Genomic DNA, 19,286 nt, shown 5'->3' on the forward strand with positions numbered 1-19,286 from the left:
CGTAAGCAAGCTGAATTGTCAAGGCTTTTCTTATTTCTGAAAAAATTTCATGTTTTGATAATACCGGTTAAACTACTCAATTTCATTCCAGGATAAAGACTTGGTGGTTAATGTGTCAGGGACATCTGATTACATATTCCTCAATGCCAGACATAAGCCGCCTTCTCTTCCTCTGAATTAGAATAATCATTCACAGTTCATCATTTATCATCCTTCGAGTATTTGGCTATCTATCACATGAAAGCGACTCTCAGCAGAGAACTGTCAGGTAACATTGCATTTTAAGGTTTCTGCTGATAGCTCCTTAAAGAGGTGTAAGCTCCCTTCTTGCTTTTGCATCCTTTTCATCTCATGAGAGGCTTTCCAATGCACACAGTGGAGTCTAAAGAGAAATAAGCTTTGATCTCTGCCACCTGAAGTGCATTCTCACCATTAGTAGTTTCAGGTGAAAATATTTGTCATGTAATGCTAGTCCTTGGTTCTGCTGTCTTTAGGAAGGTTGGGAGTTTTGCTGTGTGTGTATTTGTGAAGTCATGTTTTATGTTTGAACTGGGTAAGTGTGATAAAAAGAATATATATAAATATAAACCAGCTTTGTTTCTGCTTCTTCTCATTAAGTTTTGACCTTAGATTACTTTTCTTCATCAGCATTTCACTTTGATCACTTTCAAATGTCTTTGGGATTTAAAAGGGTCTGAAGGCAACTTGTAGTGCTAAAAGTTTCTCAGTTTTGGTATGCTCAGTGTGTAGCTGCCTTCCTTTAGACAGCTGAACTTAACAAAATGAAACCTTTAAGGAGCTGAGGATTTTAATGGAAGCTCAGCTTGTTCCCGTTCATCTGGTGTGTGCTGCTTTCAGGTATATATAGGTAAGTTCTCAGTAAACTGCATATCTTGATTAAGAGTTGAAGATTTCCTCATTTGGGAGTCAAATCCTGTGTATTTTCTGACTCACGTATTTTTGCAGTAGTATGTTAGACTAGGTATGTAAGCAAAAGGATAGTTATTTACAAGCATACCTCTCAGTTAATGAGTATTTGTGAGAGTAGTTTATTTTTCTTTAGTATCTTCCTTATTTTTCAAGTTGTTCATCAATTCCTATGAATATATAATTCTCAGGACTTCAGAATTTAGAAATATTGGTCCTAATTCTTGAGCTCTGGATAGAACACTTCTGGGAAACTAATGGAAGATGTCTTCTACGTATTTAACTGCTGGTGTGAATTTCTAGTCAAACAGCAATTTATGAAACTTCAGCGATTCAGGAACTCTGTATTTGGCTGTGTGCTCAAAAGCTAACAAATAAGATCTCGGAAATCACAGGGGAGCAAAGTCAGCACTTTTACCATGCAAAAGATATTCCTAAATCCAACTGCTTATGTGCTCATCTGCTCTAATACGGAATAGTCCCCAAAGTGAACAAAGCACAACATCTCTCCTTAGAGCTGCAGCCCAGCTGTATGGTGAAAATGGTATTAGAGGAGGTGTTTTGCAGCGTGAAGCTTCACAAGCAACAGAGCTAGGTTTGTGCCCCGTTTGCTGCCCACACGACAGCCTGCAGCCACAGCTCCAAGGGCACCCAAATAGCCCAACATTGTACTTGTAAAGCCACGAGCAAAGGACTTGTATCAATCGGCACCGCAGCAGCTGCTTGGGGTGAATGGAGCAGAGAAGGAGTCACGTGGGTGGTGACAAAGGTAGTGACATGACCCAGGAAACAACAAGGAATATATCTATATTTAATTGCAGCTCCTGTTGTTAACAATAGTCTTAAGTAGGAACTTCAGTGTTACCGTTTGTAGACTGGTCCATAAAGGGGTGATCAGTGGGTGGAGGTGAGACACAGGGATGATTTCAACTATTCTTTCTTTATAGCTGCCCGGGAGTCTTGACAAATGGTGGGTTTTGTGGTTTTTTTTTCTTCGATACCAGTCAATTTGGAAAAAAGATAGGCACAATCAGAAAGAGGAATTTTAAATGCTCTGAGAGTAATGAGGAATGTGCTGACCCTCCAAAACACATACTGCCACTGCCCAACACACAGCATTGATCTGGAAGGAAGCAATGATACAAGACGGTCCTGGATATTTTGCTTCATGTCTCTAGTTTTATCCCAGCCAAACAACTCTGTGCCCATGCGTGCTGGTTTTGGCTGGGAGAGAGTTAATTTTTTCCATAGTAGCCAGTATGAGGCTACGTTTTGGATTTGTGCTGAAAACAGTGTTGGTAACACAGGGGTGTTCCAGTCCCTGCTGAGCAGTGCTGACACAGAGTCAAGGCCTTTGCTGCTCCTCACCCACCCCACCAGCGAGGAGGCTGGGGGGGCACAAGAAGCTGGGAGGGGACGGGGCTGGGACAGCTGACCCCAACTGCCCAAAGGGACATTCCACACCATATGGTGTCGTGCTCAGCGTATAAAGCTGGGGAAGAAGGAGGAGGGAGCAGGCAACATTTGGAGTGATGGCGTTTGTCTTCCCAAGTCACCGTTATATGAGATGGAGCCCTGCTTTCCTGGAGATGGCTGAACACCTGCCTGCCCATGGGAAGGAGTGAATGAATTCCTTGTTTTGCTTTGCTTGTGTGCGCGGCTTTTGCTTTATCTATTAAACTGTCTTTATCTCAACCCATGAGTTTTCTCGCTTTTGCTCTTCCGATTCTCTCCCCCGTCCCACAGTGGGGGGGAAGCGAGCGAGCGGCTGGGTGGTGCCTAGCTGCCGGCTGGGGTTAAACCATGACACCACGCTAAAATGAGAAGCAGCGATCTGCAGTAGAAGCAACCCTGCTATGCGCCCTGCCTTTTCCAATGCAGCGTCCGACAGCAGGAGAATAAGTACGGCTCTTTGCTGGCGTGGCTGGGCCTGGTGGCACTTGGTGTTATTTATTCAGCAAACTTGGGAAAGACTTGAATCAGCCTCTTACCTGACATGGGGCTCTGGGCTGCTAAAAGCAATTCATACTGCAGAAGCAGCTTATAAACAGGACCAATCTTGAAAATTGCTCAGGTGTGGAGAGATGCATCGGTATTGACAGAAGACAGTGGGGTAGAATTATGATTTCCAGGAAGCGGGATGCAAAGCAGCCAAATTATCACTTAAAATAAGCAGAGAAACCTATTCTGGCACATACTGCAGAGATATCTGCTGGCAGTGCATCACTGTGTGCTGGCGGTTGAGAAAACTGGAGCATGGGAGTTATCCAGGTCAGACAATGTACTTTTGAGCTATTCTGCAATAACTAAGCTTGGGAGAGAACACTTCTTTTTGTTCATTTTATTTAATAAGTAAAAATCAGACACCAGGATGAGAAGATCATGGAAGGGCTGTCTGAATCATGAACCCTTATTTGCATTTTGAAATAGCACTCAATAGAAATCTTGGATCCCAATAACTCTAAATTTGGAGCATGCAGAATTCATCTCAGTCTTTTTGTGGTTAAGGGCCTATATATCTTTTGCTAGCTTTTGTGGAGAAAACATCTTCTAAAAAAAGGCATCACAACTATTTATGTTTGTTTGTTTGGTACGGGGATGAACAGCATCAAGCAGAGAGCCAGAGATGTATTTAGATTCATTCCACTGGAATACGTGTGGGGATGGACATGTTCTTGATTAAAACTTGGAGTTTAGAAGATTGTTTCCCAAGGTTATTTTTGGTTGCTGGAGTCTGGATCTGAAGCTGTCGCCTGGCTCCAACCCCAAAGCATTTATATCTGATTTGGGCAATTTAGAACTTAATCTTTATTTGGAAGCAAAGGAGAGCAACCATTCACTTTGCAGAGTTCAAGGGATGTCCCCAGTTTTCCTTGGGACAGCTTAAAGCTGTTTGAGCAATCTGAGTCTTACAAATGCATAAGTCTCACAGCTTGTCAATATATTTTGTTACTGGATGAGGGGTAGACTGGGGAACCTCTGAATTTCCTTGGGGTGTCTAGAGAAAGGACAACACCTTTGTGTAAGAGTACCTATCTGAAAAGTTTTCTCATCCCATTGCCCTGCTCTGGCATCGGCTTCCCCCATGCAATGGTGCTCAACAGCATAAGCTGTGCTGTGATGGGAGAAGTGATAGGACGGGAAATGGTGATGGATGGATGTGTTGGAACGGGAAGGAGGGGTCGCGGGGATGGATCAGGCAGCTTCACATCAAGAAGCTCCTGTTCCCCTCCATCTGCAATGGGAAAGGCAATCCACACGTCCTGCAGAAGGCAAAACATGACGTTTATGAGGGATTATCAATTCAAGGGTTATTTAACATGACTCAGAGGGGTTGAACTGCTGAAAATGGTCGGTATTCAGAAGAAAGAAATTATTTGTCCGTTCTGAGGAAACTAATCCAGTGGAGCGAATGAAATCATTGTAAGACCTGCATTACATAAGCTCGTCGGCAGCAATTTGGCTTCAAGTTGTGATGTCAAAGTGCATTTAGAAACTGGCGGTATTGCAATGCGGGAGCAGGTTGTTACCACAAAAATGTCCACAGAAAGGGTTTGGCTGTGTCCTGGGCCACGGCATCGGGATGCTCCCAGCAGAGCACCGGGATCTCGCAGGATGCAGGGACACGGCGAGGGAGGGCAGAGCCTGCTGCACTGCTGCTCCCCTCGGCCTCGTGCAGGGCAGGGCTCTCTGCCAGCTTTGCCCTCTCCGTGCTTATCTGGGGGACCTGAACGGGCTCATGCAAGTTTGACTAAGGGGAGAGCACAGGGTATGCCAGGCTGAGCGAGAGTGGAGGCTCCCTCGCTGTATATTCCTTCAGGGTCAGCTGCTGTTCACTGCTCGGGATCAAATCCCCTTAATCCCTTGGAGGGAAAGACCCCAGATGCTGCCTGCTTGGTTTCATTACACAGGAGCAGAGCTGAAACCATTAGAGAGTCCATTTCCAAGCACAGCTGCCTAAAAATCTTCATGGTGCATATTCACACCTTCCCCCCCCCCCCCCTCCCCGGACGGCCAAGTAGCAAGGACTCTTGTGCAAAACCCATTTAAAGATTTAACTCAGCTTCTGTGCTGTGCTCCCCAAGGAGAGGAGGGGGGTCAAGGTCCTGCAAAGATGATGATGATGCTAAAAATCGTTAAAGTGCAAAACGAGGGTGACCATCACTGTCCTGGCCATTTAGTTTGCACATTTTCTTCCTGCTCGCCCAACCTCTTGCTGTTAGGCTGGTTGCATTAGAAATGAGAATTGCGTGAAGACAGTGTCTGTGTGCAGATATTTGTGCATCAGGCAGTTTCTTGCCTCAATCTCCAGGCTTGTTTCAAACAATTTTTGTAGTAGTTCAGAATTTTATTTAATTAATTTTATTAATGATTTATTTATTATCTGATGGGAAAGCTGAGCCTGGACTCATGTCTTGCTGGATGTCTGAGACATCACAGGGGCCTGCACTTTGGAGGCAGAAATTGGTGGTTCTGCCAAGCTTTACTGCTCCCTGCGTCATCCCTGCCATCTGTAGCAGCATCCTGGTCCTCCCCCAGCTGTGTGGCACCTAACGGCTATTGACCGATAATGCAACAAGTCAATAAGAAAATTATTTTCCCACTGCACCACTAGATGCCCACCTTTCTAGCTAAGCAGTCCAGGGACTGGAAACAGGTTTTTCCTCTTTGAAAGATAAATATTTGCCAGCTGTCACAGAGTTTGAGTGGGTTTTGCTTCATAGATGACCTCAGTTCTAGCTAAGATTTCATGGATCACTACATACCCTGGCAAAAAAATTCACCCTCCTCTGAGCAGTGCATTGATTAATACAGTACCATGTGCTAATAACCTAATAATAAACTGATTAATGGCTTGATAAATCAGTTGTCACACAGTAAACCAGGAAATACTTCCCTTGCTGAATAAGAGGTTGCTCTCAAGCTTAATGTGAATTTAATAAGAGCACGCATGCAACCGCTGGCTCCAGATGGTGGTCTGCTCGACTACAGGACACGCTTGATCACAGTGAGCTGTCATGCAGAGATGGTGAGGATATGTATTTAAAAAAAGATGTAAGCAGAAGAAATGAAAGAGGTCTGTATACCTCATATTGTATAAAGGCTTCTTGCTGATTAGAGGCTGACCATAATAACAAAGGGTCTGTCGTGGTTTAGCCCCAGCTGGCAACTAAGCCCCACCCAGCCGCTCGCTCACTCCCCCCCAGTGGGATGGGGGAGAGAATTGGAAGAGCAAAAGTAAGAAAACTTGTGGGTTGAGATAAAAACCGTTTAATAGGCAAAGCAAAAGCCGCGCACGCAAGCAAAGCAAAGCAAGGAATTAATTCACTCCTTCCCATGGGCAGGCAGGCGTTCAGCCATCTCCAGGAAAGCAGGGCTCCATCATGCATAATGGTTACTTGGGAAGACAAACGCCATCACTGCGAATGTCCCCCCTTCCTTCTTCTTCCCCAGCTTTATATACTGAGCATGACGTCATGTGGTATGGAATAGCCCTTGGGGCAGTTTGGATCAACTGTCCTGGCTGTGCCCCCTCCCAGCTTCTTCTGCACCTGGCAGAGCAGGGGAAGCTGAAAAGTCCTCGACCAGTGCAGCAACAACTAAAACATGCCTGTATTATCAACACTTGTCTTCAGCACAAATCCAAACCATAGCCCCATACCAGCCACTATAAAGAAAATTAACTCTATCTCAGCTGAAACCAGGACAGGGTCAAAGGAAGAGCCTAACGCTAATGAGAGCAGGGAAGTCAACAGGGTCAGGGTCACGTCCCTGGAAGTACCCCCAGCCCCTTGCCTTTGTGCGCCTTGGCAGCAATTTGCGCAGAGCCAGGACAATCTTTTCCCTAGCACACGTTCCTGCAGAGCTGCACCAGCTGTAGCAAGGAGGCAGCGGGGATACAGAAGCGTCTTCTATACAGTGAGACAGAGACATAGCTTTGCAGTACCGGTCCCCCCCAGGAGCGGTTCAGAGCTGGAGCTGGGTGCTGCTGCTGCCGCTGCCCTCTAGATGGTGCAGTCCGATAAAAAATTCGCGGAAAGACTGTAATTTGCTTTGATTGGGGTCTCTCCCTCTTTTTCTGGCCAGAGATTTTTTTAATTGCAGTTACAGGAGGGCATATTGCCAATGACTGGGAACTGGAACACCGCACTGCTGGTAATTCCCTTAAGTGTTGGGATGAGAGCCAGACCCATATGGCATATGCATATTTCCTAAAACCTGGTGCACTGTACTGTACGGTACCTTGAGATATTTTGCACATTAAGTTTCTACCTAAACCACTCTATTTGATTTTTTAAATTTTTTTATTTTACTCCGGGAGTCTGTGTCAGGAAATGCACAGTGTTTCAGAGGTCAGACAGGGAAATATCACAGAGTTGATAATGGTTTAGAGTATTTATAGCTCAGAACCACAGGTTCCTGTCCGCAAATTTTTAGTGAAGAAAACCAGTAGTGTATATGCTGTGCTGCAAAGGAGACATTTCACAAAGCTGATCACTGTCAAGTGGAACTGATTGAAAAAAAGGAGGAAAGAAAAATAGGAATAAAACCATGCCAATTCTTAAAATGCAAAAACTCATGCAAAAACTCCACTTGAGACAGAGAACAGCAATTTGAGATGAAAGCCCACTTTCGATTCACTGATGAAACAAATGCACCAGCCAGAGTGAAAAAAGCAACATCTACCACGTGAGAAAGAGTGTGTGTACGAATGGGCAGCAGTCAACACAAACTGGAGATCATTTCATCCAGAAAATGTGAGGGGGAGGTATAGATCTGAAAATCCAGAGCAGGAAGGGTTAAGGAAAATAAAAAGGAGATTCGTTTTTAAGCAAAAACATATCCTAGCAACATCACAGGCCTAATATTAGGTGGAGATACTGAAGCTGACACAGCCATGGGAAAGGGAGAGGTATCCAATAGATACCTCTGTATTTGGAAAGCAGCTCTCTTCTCACATGAGCTTGGCTGGTACCTCCTGGTCCATCCAGCTAGGAAAATGTTAGGCATCACCTGCTAGTGAAAAAATCAGAGTTAATTATTCTCACCACTAAGCATCCCAGAAGAATTGGCCAAGGAAGTCTCTGGCCCATGAGAATTCATTTTTGGGTAGCTCGAACGCGGTAGAGTCCAGGAGTAGACGGATGCTACTGGTACGTCAATACTTGAATGGGGCCAGCCGTTCCTGCTGGTGGGACGTCTCGTCATCCAAGAGGTGGATAGTGAATCCTATGAAGATAAAATGCATGGACAGGACTATAATTAATGCTAAACAAATAGAAAACAGATTTGCTAGATACGGCCTAAGTTTACAAAGTTGGTAATTGCCTAGATGTGGTCTGATTGCTGGACTGGAGAGTAGGTAGATAGGAGAAGCTTGTTTTGCTTCTGATCAAGCACCCGTGATGCCAGTGACGGGACTGTTCACGTGTTGAAGGGTTTGGGAGTGCTGATGGGAGCTCAGAAGACACTAGCACTGGCAAATTGAAAGAGCTTAGCTGAAGGGAAGGTTGCAAAGGAATGTGACTGCAGGATATATATAATGTGGTAAAAAAGGACATAGCAAAAACGTGACACATTCAGACTGGACAGAAGGCACCCATGTTAAATGGAGGGCGTCAGGAGAAGCTGCCAAGGGAAGCAGGTCATTTTTCCAATTCCTCATGGCTTCAAATCAACTGTAGTTACCTTTCAGGTAACTACTTTGGTCAGATAATTACTGGGCTCAGTCTGGGGATACCTGGTGAAATGCTGAAATAAGAAAGATCAGGTTTAGATCAGGTCTAAGGTCCCCTCCTGGCCTTTAACTCCAAAGTAATGAAAATTGCCTCTGAAGAAAGATTGATAGAGACAATGTGTGAGAGGAAAGGATAAGCTGGGGATTTTCTTCTCCTCCCTTGTTCGTGTCACTTGAATTTAGTTGCTCCTTATCTCAAGCTTGCTAGGTCTCTTACTCTGCAGAAGAAAATAACAATATTTGCAAAGGAGAGCCTTGAGATGTTTTTAAGGACATTCAGCACCTGTGAGTATTTGAGGGCAGTCAGCACCAGCTCTGACCCAGCTGCCATCCGGGTGTGATACAGCTGTGTTGGCACAGCGTTACACCTGAGCTCAGAAGTGGCACTGAAAGGCTCGTTCCCACACATTTCAGCAACTCACTGTGTCCTCCAAGGTAACACATCCCTCCAACACCTGGCAGGTCAATGTGCCACTGCTAGGGATGGAGACGTCAAATCTGGGTCTGTGTCCAGGTCTGAGGAGCTGGACAAACCGCTTGCCCATGGATGTCCCTTAGTGGGGTTGGGCATGTCCACACCAGCAACCATCCTGCCCAGCAAAGCATCAAAATAAGTGCTGGACATTTGTCCAGCTGGTGCTGGAAATTTGTCTGAATGAATTTTTGTGGGTTTTTATTTTTTTTATTTTTTAATCTTTACATTTTCTTCTCAGTGCATAATTGCTATTTACAATGAGTTCTTCCTCTCCTGCCCTTTGAAGTGACCTTTGCTTAGACCTGCTGGCCTCTTCTCCAGGTGGCAAGGGAGACAGCATGACTGGAGCAGCTGGGACTTCTTCAGATCAGGGAACATGGTGGCAAAGAATATGGCTGTTTTTTGCAATAGACTGTAAGCTCCAGTCCAGTGGGTTTTTAAAAGTATTATCAGAAGTGAAAGGCTACATTTAAAAATGTATAAGCAGGGACTTTCAGCACTGCATGCCTTCATTCATAATTCACCAGTGCTCATTTCTAAAGAAGATTTTATATTTTTACAAGGTAAATGTATTTTAAAACCTTTCTTTACTTTGCAGTGAATGTGCGATTAAGTGAACTTACTGAAAAGGAGGAGAGGGAAGCAAGGTTTAGAATAGGGTCACCCAGATAGCCATGAATTGATTGTAATTTTCATGTAATTCAGCCGTGATTGGGAAACGTTGTTGCATTCCTGTTTGTAGTACAGCCATGCATTTGGCGCTGGTAGAGCGACTTTTCTGAAAAGATCTCCAAATTCTTGGCTGGTGACTATTATTATCTGCAGCTTTATGCCCAAAGCAAAGAAGCTGCTTGATGGAGAGGAAGGAGCAACGTCATTCTCATCTCTCCCTGACGTGCCAGAGCCCCACATTGCTGAAACCAGTCCAGCAGACTGGTCTGGCCTGAAAGTTGCACCAGTGTGTCCTAATACCTAAACCAACCCCAAAGACCTGTTGATAGGTAGGTACGAGACAGAGCTCTGTAAGATGCTAAACTAAACTTGGCATGGAGCAAATTGTCCACTGCACATAAGACCGTTTTCTCAGCAGATCAGACGAAAAGGTGACTACAAGTCCCTGCCTCCTGCCCACAACCACGAGGTCTCACTTTGGTGGTGTGCTGAGCCTGGGCTTGCCGATTCCTGCAGGCTAAGAGAGATTCACTTGTGCCACTCGCGTTCCTCCCACGGAGCAAGGATGCAGGCTGAAGTTGTCCAAGTTTTCAATGATCTTCCAATGCATTCTCTTGGAAGTAGAGACAAGGTTTTCCTATAACTCACTGGGAAAGAGTTACAGCACATCGCAGGTCACTGTAAGCCAGAAGCTGAGCGGTCAAGCTCTTGAGAAGTTGGGGCAGACATCAAGTCACAGTAGTTTAGGCTGTTCACACTTCAGCTAAGCTACCCCAAGACACAAGTATATGCACCCTTGATTTAGCTCTGCTGCAAAGACACAATAAATTAATTTGTCCAAAGTCACTGTCTGTGGCAAAATAGGGAACGGGACTACAGTTCAGGCACAAGTTGGGTCTGAAGTGTGATGATGTAGGCGCTAATGCATTACGCCAACATGTGGCAGCCTTCTGGCTCTGGGAAGGCTTGTGCTTGGCACGACAGATCGGTGCTGTTGTACCTTGAGGATCAGCCCCAAAAAAGCTGGACTCTGGTCCATGAAGGCAGAGAGATTCTGGTGCAGAGCATGAAGTCCCTGAAGTGAAGACACTTAGTGCCGATGGAAGCACATAACTTTACCCAAGTCCATCATGCTCAGGCTCCTGCTGGCACCAGCCAGCTGGTGTCTGCTACGCTCCCACCTCTATGTGGTCTGCTCGCCCAGCTCCAGCGTTGCCACTTGCATAAATCTGAGCTGGGGGCAGGATGCAGAAGATGTTTACTCTAACAAGAGATACCCACTGTTTCAGTCTCCAGAGCAATTAGGAGCAAAGCACTTTTAAAGCACCTTTCCCGCACCTATTATATAGGCACAGTGTGAGGTGCAGCCATTAATCAGACAAGCTGCTGCAGATAACCGCTAATAGAGAGCAGTCTGACTCCCTGAAGTTTCCCTCCCTCTTTCTACCCATGCTGAAATATAGAATTTGTTCTGTACAGTGGTGTTCGAGAGCAGGTCGTGGCAGGCTGTGGTTTTACGCTTCTACTGTGCAGGGGATTGGGGGAGGGGATAAGCAGCATTTATACAATAATAAAGTGTGTGTGTTCCATGGCCCTGTCCGCATCTATGCAACGGTGTGGATGCTGTGTGTTCATATTCCAGTTCTGCAGGAAGAGGTAAGAGTGGGTGGCTGATAGGAAGCAACTGGAGAATTTCCATGGACATCTGACTTTGAATGTCCAAATTGGTGGCCACCAGCTCACCAAAGCAGCGCCAGTATAAAGAGTGTTTCCAGCTGGTGTTGGAAAACTCGGCATGCTCAACTCGTTCGCTTAATGCAAGAATGTGTTGCAATATCCAGTACTTCAACGTAAAGAAGACTTTCTTTGCACTAGTAATCCTCTTAAAGTCAGAGAGCCACTTGCCGGTGCTCACTAGCAGAGCTCCAGAGCAGGACTAGCTGAGACTACATAGAGAAATGAAGAAAAAATTGTAATCTCATGTATGGCTGGATAAATCAGGTGGAAATTCATGGAAAGCACTGGAGTTGCAGCACAGTGAAACCAGAGTAAGAGGAATTAGTCAGGCCCCATGTCCCAGATGTGCTACACCACACTCAGCAACCTCCAGACAAGGTTGCTGCTACCTTGAACACTGTGAATGAGCACCTGCTACTGTATTTTCTAGCCAAAAATCAGCATTTTTATCCTCATTTTCATTTTCTGCAGATGGATGCATTCCCCCCCCATCATGATCATACTCGAAGGGTGCTATTAAAAACTGCACTAACTCAGAACAAACTGTGAAAGACTTTTGATGTGGCATACCCCTCTTAGGCACTCTTATCCCTCCTCTTTGCTGCTGGCCCAGGTGAGTGAAGAGAGGCGTTAGCAGCTTGGGCTCCTTGGTACCAAGGGGACGATGCTGTGACAGTCCCCCGTGTTGTATCTGGAAGGGGGTGGGGAACTGTTGCTGGTTGGACCCAAGACTTCTCTCGGTGTGGGGTGCTCCTGCTTGGTTTTGTCCCCAGCACAGTTTTAGCATCCAAAGGGAAGTCTTTCTGGGGGGAAACGTAAGGAAAAAAGCCTCTCTCCCCAACGAGGCCATTTGGGGACAGTGTGTGCCTAAGCTCGTTCCCATCTAATCCTCAACTGGATCTGGCTTTTTTTTGCCTTCTCTGCCCAGTTCTTCATCCTTTAGGAGTTGCCTAGGACATAGCGATGAAAGCCTGCCTCCTTCCCTCAAAGGATCAAAACCATTTGGCCTGTTTTCCAGCCTGATTGATGTTTATATCTATTAATTGTTTTCCCTCTCATTTTCTGATTTCCTACTGATATCACAGAAAGCCCTGAAGAAAACAATCTTTGATGGAGAATAACATATTACAGAAGACAACTTCCCACCTCCAATGTTTGTGGATAATTAGGAGATTGAGTATAAATGGTTTGCAAAGCGCTTATTAATGTATTTTCCCTGCCGTTACCTAAAATAGTTCATTTCTCTGTGCATTTTAGACATCCCAGGCAGAGCATGAAGTTCTGTGTCAGCCCCATCATCCTGTGACAAGACTCAGCTTTTGTGTTCCTCGGTCACAATCTTGAACATTAGATTTTCTGTTATTTAAGCCATATTTTCTTTCATCTCCATGAAAAAGACAGAGGCGACTCCCTCTGCTCCTGTTGGCCATGTCCTGCCAATTTTCATTTTAAGCACTATCAGATTTTTAGCACTTACTGCGGCATGACTCCTGGTGTTTATATACGGCTTTATCTTCCACGTGCATTAGCAAGCGAGAACAGATTAACCCATGCACTTCCAAGGCAGACGGGTCCTGTGAGTTTCCATAGATGGACAAATTGAGGCGAAAAAATGCAGCGACGTCGTAAGATCACAGGAGGAATGGAGATGAATTCTGGAACTGGAGATTCTCCTACCCGGTAACTTTTGTCTCCAGGTGAAGGTACACATTAATCATGGGTTGTGACCTTATCTAAGTCAGGTTAAGGTTTTCGATTTTTAACAAAGCCAGAGCTGGGAATTCAGTGGAAAAAAGCCTTTTGAGTCACAATATATGGCAAACTCATATTCAGGACAGATGGTATTTTCTAAAAGTAGCTGTTTACTCCTAGAATTACTCTTCTTCCTTCCTGTGGCATTTCTTCCTCATTCTGTGGTGCTTCTGCCCACAAACTTGTCTTTTTCAGCGTATTTCTGGTGGCAATTTTAACAATCTTTAAAAAAACCCCATCTATAAAAAAAAACCTCTCTCCCTGTCTTTGTCTTCTTACCTTCATGTTCCTCTCTGGCAACATCCTGTCTTAATTACAGATAAATGTACAATATTTAGTTATTTTGGAAAATGTCTTTTGTCTTCTTATAGGAGGTATAATTAGCAGCCTAGTTCATCTTGCTTTTTGTTCAGCTAAATGTCACACTCTCTATTTGTGTTGTTGCCTTTGTTTCTGTCTAAATAAGGAAATCAAGAATAGATTGCAAAAAGAAAAATATCTTGTTTCATTTTCTTTTAGAAAACTGGCTTTCAGCCGCACTTTCCTCTCTTCCTTTCACCTTTCGTAAAGGACGGCAGTCTGTTTCAGGGATCTGCCACCGTGACTTCTCCCTTCTGACAAATCCCATCTGTTTTTATGCCAGTGTGCAAATCAAGAGAGATCAGGATTTGGCCCAGCAGACCCAACAGAAACCATACGCAGGGCTTGACCCAGGTCGTTAGACACCTTATGGGACAGAACTAGACCCAATTAAATACCTTGAAGGTGCCGTTCTGTGTCAGCCTCATCGTCCTGTGACAAGACTCAGCTTTTGTATTCCTCAGTCGCAATCTTGAACATTAGATTTTCTGTTATTTAAGCCATATTTTCTTTCAATTTGGACAATGATGACTTTCCACTGGCACCATATTCATTAAACTGCTTCCAAGTCCATAGCAGTATTCAAAAGCGTTGCTCATTAAATCTCGGAAGGCAGACAACCTTTCCTCTGTATGTTGGAGAGGATGAAAGCACTTGCAAAGTTCTTCCTTAAAGAAATAAAAATAGTCCCAGAAGCACAGCATTTTTTTTTCTTCCTATTCCACACAGCTTGCTCTGCTAATGATTGCAACTAATATTGTCTTATGTTATTTCTGGATATATTTATGATAACCCCAGAATAATTTAACAGGGATTCTTCTCTTCATATAATTAACTAGCATTCTTGCTCTAGTGTCTTATTGGTACCCATCACCCTGGTTTCAACACTCATTTCAGAAATAAAATTAGAGACACAGATGCTGAATTTTGTTTTGTCTGCTTTTACCTTTTAAGTCTACACTTGTTATAAAATTAAAGATATCCCAACTCTCAAATTATGGAGTCGCATTTATTTTAGGGATAATGGAACTGCAAATGTAGTTATTAACTTGTTTGCTTGAGAGAGAGAGAGGAAAAAAGTAAGAGAAGTATTGTTAGTACTGCAAATGTAGTTATTAACTTTTTTGCTTGAGAGAGAGAGGAAAAAAGTAAGAGAAGTATTGTTAGTACTGCAAGCGAAATACGGAAAAAGTGCTGTCTTCAGATTACACATATGTGTCTGAAAAAATGGAGACAAGTGGGAACCTGCAGTGCCAAACTGTTTGCAATTAATCCCGGCTCACCAAAGCTTGAAAAGCAGATTTTCAGCTGACATGTATTACGTAGCACCCTGGAATAGGCAAGCAGCGGCTCCATTCCTCTGGCAAAATAGTTGTCTGTAAGCGAAGAGTTCATCTGTGCAGCAGACAGAGCTTTCTCTGAGGTTACACGCTGTGCTCCTGCAGAAGAGAGGGGCTGTGGCAATCCCTGCTGCTTTCTGCTTTGATCCTGACGTGGAAGTGCTACTTCTTAGGCTTTGCCTTCTCAAGTGGAATCAGGGTAACGGCATCAGTTAACGGGGGAAAAAAAATATCCCCAGACAAAATACCTACTTTGCTACGTGCGTACTGCATTGGCTGAGCAACCCCCCCGTGACGCCTGTCAGTCACGCGGGGCAGTACCGGCACGCGCCCGGGCACTCGAGCAGCGACAGCGGCGTCAGTACGGCAGTCGCGCAGCCGGGCAGGCTGGGCAGCAACAAGCAAGAAGAGAAGAATAACACTTTTCAGTTAAAATGTTGTATGGCCACTTTTTAGGAAATAGTTTTATTTATGGACATTTTCAGCATTTTCTTCTTGTTCTTGTTAATTTTTCCCCTGTGAAAGAAAACCTCTTTTTCTTACTATTCATTTAACTTTCGGTCTTTGGAGTGCTGTTTTTCATAACAACTGTGTTTAATTTTTCAAAAAAATGATTACGCTTTCCCAGATGGTGCAGGGATTGGGATTTCAGGAGAATACAAATCCCACTTTTACCGTTAATTAAAAAGAATTTTGAATATATTGTAGGAACCCCTGCTGCTGAATTTCCAGTGGAAGACTTAGTCCGTCTTCCTTGCCTGGGTGGGACGATTCTCCGGGTCTCTTCCCAATGTCTCTGCCCTTGTTTGGGTTTAGTCTTATATCTCCACGTCTGTTTTATCTGTTGCTGAAGGGAAAGCATAAAAATTCTCTCTTGAAGTAGTTGCCTTTTAGACCCAGTCACGTTTCCACCATCAGAGTCTTTTAATAAACCTGGGCATGAAGAACTTCAACAGTCTTTAATGCTACTTTAAGGGTAGGAAAGAGCAGCTTCTTTCATTCACAAGCACCGAGCATATTACTGCAGTCAGGCACAGACGAACGGTCTCATGAGCAACACTTATTTCCACTATTGTTCATGCTCATGCCAAAGATTAATCTCTTTGCCCACAGCAGACTACTTGTCTGATTTATTTCTGTGTATGAAAGGGACCCTACCCAGGGCTCTGGCTCTGCGCAGTCGTTGCAAGGACATCCAATTATCAGTTCATCATTTTAGTTTGATTAAATGATAGTTATGATGAACAGCCCCGCTTGTATTGTGTCCTCTGCTCTTTTGTGTTGCTATTAACACACACTTAGCACTGGCTGCGCAAGAGACCAGCCCTTGCCTGAATGCAAAGGCAGCTGAACTCAAAAAGGGCCTTTTTAGTGACTTCAGGGGACCTTGGATCCAGCCTCTGATATGAAGTATCATAGGCTGGTAGTCATAACAATTTGCTTTTTCAATCACAGGAAACTCCATGCTTCTAGATACAGCCAGCTCAAACAGATTCTCATATTCAAATGAGAGCACACCATAGGTGGGAAGATAAATATAATTGCACCCAATTTTGCAGTTGCACTTGTCCTCTACGAGCTAAAACGAGATTTTTAATATACTTATTATGAATATGTGCATCTGCTCTGCCATTTTTGCATAATGAGAACGTTCCTGATACTTAAAGAATTAGCTTCCTCTCCCTCTCTAAGAGATAGGCAAAATGAGGCATGCTGTTATTCATGTATTTATTTATTCATTCATTATTTTTTGCCTGAAGCATACTGGGCAATCCATCTTGTTCCCAGGAAAACCCCAGGGGACATGGAGAAGGCTCAGCATTCAGCTCTGAAACTCAATTATCACAAATCTCATCCTATAAATTAGAACATGTTGCAGAGAAAGAAGAAAATGCAGCTCCCCATTGTACATTCCCTGAAAGAGAGAGAGAAAAAAATGCTTTTGGACAGTTGCCTTGAAAAATGCAGGGGAGGGAGATTATCCAGCCTCCCCCAGCTCCATGCTGCAGGAAGACAAGGGGCTGCTAGCTGTACTTCCAAATGTGTTTTGCCACATCATGGTTTCATACATTGAGCAAAGTCCGAAGCAGCAGCGATAAACATGGACAACATACCTCAGCCTCGACCCAAGTATCTGGAACTCAGACGTGATCCTTCCCTGAAAGGAAAACAACTGTTCTTGCTCGGGTGAACCAAATCATGAGCTTTTATTTCCCCCTTCAGTTACTCAGAGGATAGTTCTAAAAATATATTATTTTCCAAAGTAATTCAGGTGCTAGAAAGCCATCAGGAGAGCACCTATAGGGTGTATCCCTGCAGAATGACTTACGTCCATGTGACACGTATCCCTTCCACAGTCTGCCAAAACCTGCCCCAGAACTGCACGACGTGCACCAACACCTCTGAACGCTGCGGTGAGGCCAGTTTTCCGGGCAAATATCGCCAGCTCATAGGTTTTGAAATGTTTGGTAGCACCAAACTCCCCACGTGCTAACAGATTGATATAGCCGATATTTTCCTTCAAGTGATGTTCATAAGCAGATGTGATTCGTAATCAGGGTGATTGTTGTAGTCCTCTTAACGACTTCATTTACAGCAAAAGCTAGACACTCACTTGTGCCTGGTAATAGGGCAACAGGGTGTGAGATTGTGCCGATGCAGGACAGAAGCTGTGGTAGTAGGACCTGCTCTTTAAAACTAGCTGATATTGGTGCGTTGCTGACCTTTTAATTCCTTCACTTTATTTAAATAGTGGCCCTATTTAAACACGTTTTCTTGTTTTATATCACTTTTTAAACTTATTTGGGTTCTGACAATCTGGACAACTGCAATGGTCCTTGTTACAGGAGGAGACACTATTCCTGGTACCTCTGCAGCTTTGCACTGAAGGCTGAAAACTGAAGGACGGCCCCAAATAGCACGGATAACCCACCCCTCTGTGCTGTGCTGCTTTAGGTGAATCGCTGCAAAGAGCTTTGAAGGCTGATGGATGAACAAGAAGCTCGTTGCCTGGCTGAAGTGATGCCTAACCAGTCAGTTCACCACCATTTCGAGCAGCACAGGGGAATGTGTATGGAATGGGCTGTCAGGCTGCTGCGGGATGCTGTTAGACAGGCAACATACCTGTGAGTCGCCAGCACTCAACGTCTGAATCATCCAGTCTGGGGTGCAAAGTGTGGAGACCTGGTAAATAAGTGTCTGAACCTGTTAAAATGCTAATCGAGCATGACAGGCTTGAGGTAGGATGCTCTAATAAGAGTGAGGATGTGTGAGATGCTCTCATAAATATGCAGCAGTCTGCCAGCTGGTTTGTATCCTTTTTGCAGACTACACAGGACTGTAGAGTCCATATATTTTTCTTCTGATTTCGTAGCCTCCCTCCTTGGTAGGTAACATTTATTTTCACCTGTTGCAAAACTGAGCCCCATATAAATAGCTAAGGGGTTACTCTTTAACCAGGAACCACGTATAGCATCGCCAGGTCAAATAAAACACTGGTACAACCATTAAGGTCTTTTAATTTTTAACATCCTTATTTCCAGGGCGTTTCTCAGAAGCTCAGGCGAGCAGCTCTGTACCACTGGCCCTCTGCAGCTGCTCTGGGCTGGATCCAAGGAAACTTGGAACCACTGGGAAGGTTTCCATTAACTTCACTAGATTAGGTCCTCTAACAGGAAAATACTGATCATTTCTGGTGAGTGTGGAGGCTCTGTGGGATGGCTCTGCCATTGCCTATTTAAGAGGTGAAAAAATCCGCTGTGGGCACCGCATGTCCCGAACACTACAAAAACTGTTTTTCCACTGCAGCTATCATTCAAACACCCGAGGCATGACACAGGGTTTCTAACCTTACTTTGGCTTCTTCAGAGAGAAGAGCTTCCTTTCACTTCTTGCATCAAACCTGAAGATAGCCAACAGGCTCCTCTTGCTTACCCTGCTCTTAACAGCTGTTAAGAGCCTTTAGGACAGCAAGGAATCAGGGGGACTCAGCTGAATTTCTGGTTACTCCTTTTACTTCATCTGTTGCCAACACATGGAGGAAAAAAAGGCGTAACAGCTACCATGGCAGAACCACCCCCTTCCAAACACTTTGGCGTTAGAGCAATGCTGAAGGACCAAACCATCAGTTTCAGTGCAACTTTCAGGACAACAGCTGAAGCCAGGAGGATCTGTAGGTACTGAATCGGTAAGAATTGGGTTTTTTCTTACACCAGACAAGTGGGTTGCTTGTGCCAACAACACTTGCAGTCCCTCCTGATGAAGAAAAGAAGAGGTTTGTTATACT

This window comes from Mycteria americana, chromosome 12 (assembly GCF_035582795.1).
Source record: "Mycteria americana isolate JAX WOST 10 ecotype Jacksonville Zoo and Gardens chromosome 12, USCA_MyAme_1.0, whole genome shotgun sequence".
Lineage (NCBI taxonomy): Eukaryota > Metazoa > Chordata > Aves > Ciconiiformes > Ciconiidae > Mycteria > Mycteria americana.